Source organism: Dipodomys ordii, unplaced genomic scaffold (assembly GCF_000151885.1).
Source record: "Dipodomys ordii isolate 6190 unplaced genomic scaffold, Dord_2.0 Scaffold7, whole genome shotgun sequence".
NCBI classification, from domain to species: domain Eukaryota; kingdom Metazoa; phylum Chordata; class Mammalia; order Rodentia; family Heteromyidae; genus Dipodomys; species Dipodomys ordii.
Window position 1 is genome coordinate 21,865,384 of NW_012267223.1, and position 4,087 is coordinate 21,869,470.

A 4,087-nucleotide genomic window follows, 5' to 3' on the forward strand; every position below is an offset into this window, starting at 1 on the left:
AAAAAAAAAAACAAAAAAGAAATGTTCAAGAACACATAGCATCAAGCTGGGTGAATAAAGCCCAGAATAGGCCTTGTCACTTGGTGTGATGGTCTTTTCAGTACACAGAATCATCTTAGGGATAGGTTAAAAAAGAAAAGCACAAAATTCCTCTTTAATGAAAGGCATAAACATATTCCTTTGAGTTCCCCCCCCCAGTATTTCAAATTAATAACACAATAAAACTCTAGACTATGGCCATGCTGCCTATCAAATGCCATTCATTCATTATTTAAGAAATGTTTGATGAGCAGTTATTCTGTGCCAAGAGCACAGAGGGGAAGCAACTAAAATACATTTCTCCATTCTTGTGGAGCCTATTGTTTAGTGGAGAGACAGTCTTAAGTAAGTAGCCATTATTTTAATCACAATTATAAATTGTTTTTAAAAAAAATCAGGGAGGGCATTGGGCTCATGCTTGTAATAAGCCCATTACATGAGTAATGTAATGAGCTTGTAATCCTAGTTACTCAGGAAGCTGAGGCCTGAGCATTGTGGTTCAAACCCAGCTTGGGCAGCAAAATTAGTGAGACTCTTATCTCCAATGAACTATCAAAGTGGAATTGTGGCTCAAGTGGTATAGTACCAGCCTTGAATGAAAAAACTAAGGGACAATGCTCAGACACTGTGTTCAAGCCCCAGAACTAGCCAAAAAAAAAAATCCAGGAGCCAGTGGCTCACACTTGTGATCCTAGCGACAAAGAAGGCTGAATCTAAGGATGGTGGCTCAAATCTGGCCTGGGCAGAAAAATCCCTGGAAGATTCTTATCTCTAATTAACCACTCAAAAACTGGTAGTGGGTCTGTAGCTCAATTGGTAGAGTGCTAGCCTTGAGCATAAAGAGTCTCAGGGACTGTGCCCAGGCCCTGAGTTCAAGACCCACATCCAACCAAAACAAACAAAAAACTTGGGAAGGAAACTACGAGAAACTTATCATAAGAGAACCTTAATTTACATTGTTAAGAAAACATTTAGGAAGACCAGAAAGTACTATCCAGGCCAGGAAATCGGAGGGACATTCTGGGAGAACATAAACAGAACACTCACATGTAGCCCTAGCATGTGTTAGCCCACTTCCCCTTGCTATAATGGGATCCTTGAGGCTGAGGCCTTTCTAATGAAAAGAGCCTCTGTGAGCATAGATTGGTCTCTGCTTGGCCTGGATAAGGCGCTCATGAGGATGCATCACCGAGGGAGTGTGTGAGAGAGGGAAGGGATAGCAATCAGAGCACAGGAAGGGCAGGATCGTCCCTTCAAAACCCTTATCAGAGAACTGATCAGATTGCACATGAGCTTCATCCACTCACAGTGCCCACCAGTCCTTCTTTCTGAAAGATGCTACCACTGTCTGAACATTGTTTCACTGGGACTAAGCTTCCCACAGATGTACCACTGGGAGGACATACTCAAATCACCCATACCCACACCAGGGAGGGAAACGTGTGTGTACAGGGCAAGAAGATGGCAGGGGAATGCCTTTAAAAAGACTTCTTGGGTAGTTTAGCATGGTAGCCTACATCTTCATAGGTTGGGGACAGAAACTCATGAGTTCAAGACTAGCCTGAGCTATAGAGTGAGTTCTGGGCCAGCATGAACTATATTGAAAGATTCTGTCTAGCTGAGGGATTTGGAATTTGATTCTGAGCATAGAGGGAAGAAGCTGTTGGGAGATTTTAGCAGAGAGGTTATTTTAGAAAGATTGTTCTGGCTGCTGTATGGGGAATGGATGGGAAGGGAGTGAGCGGAGGGACCAGAAACCAGTAGAAAGCTGGTTGCAGAGAGATACTAAGATGTCTTGAGACAGGGTAGTGAAAATAAAACGGATGAGACTGGCATTAATTTTGGTGATTGGCATTAGATTTGGTAATGGCTGCCTCTGATAAGGCCATGCGAGATGGAAAGGGAAGAAAATCAGGACGACTACTTTAGGAGGCAAGATATTGTTCCCCTAGGAAGTCTAAGGCCTAACATTCAGAAAATATGACTCTGTTCTCCCACAGGGCATAAAAGGACTCCATAGATGTGATGATGGATAAGAAAAAAAATGACTGTGCAGAGATTTTACTATAGAAGCCATGGTGACGCTGGGCGCCTCACTGCAGCTTCTGTAACTAGGGCCTTTGATGGTTCAAGAATTTGCTTTCCACCTTTTAATTAGTCTCTGACATGCCCTTCTGGCTTGGAGGCCATGATTCTTGGCCTATGCTTCTCCTCACCTGACATCTATACATCTGCCATGATACATATCACATGCCATGGCAATGTCTTAACCATTTTTTATTTCCAGGACCTAGCTTGATCTATCATGCTCCATCCATGTGTGTTGAATGAATTAGTGGACTTGACTCACTGAACTAAACCATCAGGCACTCCAAACCTTTCCCTCCTCCGGCTCTGGTCTTGTAATTGGTGACTAAAAGATTTGATTGATTGATTTTACTGCTCGTGCTATGTATCAAGCTCTTGACCTGGGCCAATAGCTTTGTCCCTTTTCCAACTGTTGCTGTGGCTGCTGCTGTGCCTTCTCTCCCTTGTTTGTGATGGGGAGGGTTCTCTTTGCACCAGTGTTTACAGCTTTTATTCAACCCTGAAGGGAGCTGTTTGCTTCAGTCCTTACCTTGTCCTAACAACCCCAGAAGGTACTTGAGGAACTACGCAGATTTGATTTCTGCCCTCACTGGTTATGAGTCAGTGTCTGAGGCTCCTAAAATCACCTGCTGGGAAATGGGATTGCTATTACTCAAGAGTAAAAGTTAGGGACAGCCTTTACCAGAGTGTGGATATTTTCCATGGAAGAAGTACTGAAGATGGAGAACTAGCAAAGATCCCAGTACTTTGGAGAACTCGAGTGACATGAACACTTTTTTTCTAGCTCAAGTAACTTTATTCTTCCATTTTTCTTTTGTTTTACAAGGTCTATTTTTAAAGTATTGTATATTAATTGTACCAAGTGATGGGTTTCATGATGGCATTTTATACATGCCAGTAGTGAACTTTGATGATAATTATTTTTAAATCCCAGCATTTCTAGATTTGCCTTGGGTGATGCTGTGGGTATTTGCTCATTTGGACATGGCTCATTCATGTTGTCACTCAGCCAGTATTTATTGAGCCTTAGCTATTTATTTATGTGTTGAGAACTGTGCTGTTTGAGTTTACATTGATGAGTAAGATAGACATGGTACTCATCTCATTAGGATTAAAATCTAGCTTTCCAAAGGTTCTTAAGGTACACATGTGAACAAGGCTTTCTCTTCTGAGATTCTTGATGTAAAGGAAATGAGAGTGTAGTCCTCCTTGGAGGGCTACTGACCTCCAAAGCACAAGCTGGAACTGTAAGAGAATTAGAACTACAAAGTAGAGTCCCAAATAACACAGAGGCTCAAGGCTCAGATACCGGGAAAAAGTGTAGCTCAAATCAAGGGTGCTGACTGTTACTTGGTGGACACAATCTAGGGAACCACTAGGGAACATGGGGCATATTTCAGCTCCAGCTCTACATCACCCATCCCCCATAGTATCCTTAGCCGAGTACTGTCAGCTTGGTTTCTACTGGCGGAGAGATATATTTGAGCTTACTCTGGAAGTACCAGGTCTTTAGTAATAATTACTGGCAGTGGTGAGGGGAGGGGACAGGAGACTTTAGCTGTGTGCTTTTGTCCACGTTAGCATCACCTGACACCAAATAATTTTGCTGAGTGTGATGATTTTGACATGATTTCTGTTGGGTTGGCAAGTATTGAAAGTATCTTTTAAGCAGAATAGCAACCCAAAAGTAATATGGTAATTGGAAGAAAATAAGGGCAGGCAAATATAAGAAGGAAAAGAACCAGAAATTTCCAGTTTTAGGTAAGTAGGGTCTTGAGATTTTAAAAGTAGCACAAATGTAATAATTTAAAGCCAGAGGGCTGAGAGTTTCCTGAATATTGTTGAGTTATACCTGAGGATTCATGGACTTTTTTCACTCAAGTAAGATTATCTTGGTCTGAGGATACCCATATGACGACAAATATAAACTCTGACAAATTTAGGTAAATTTGCACCAGTA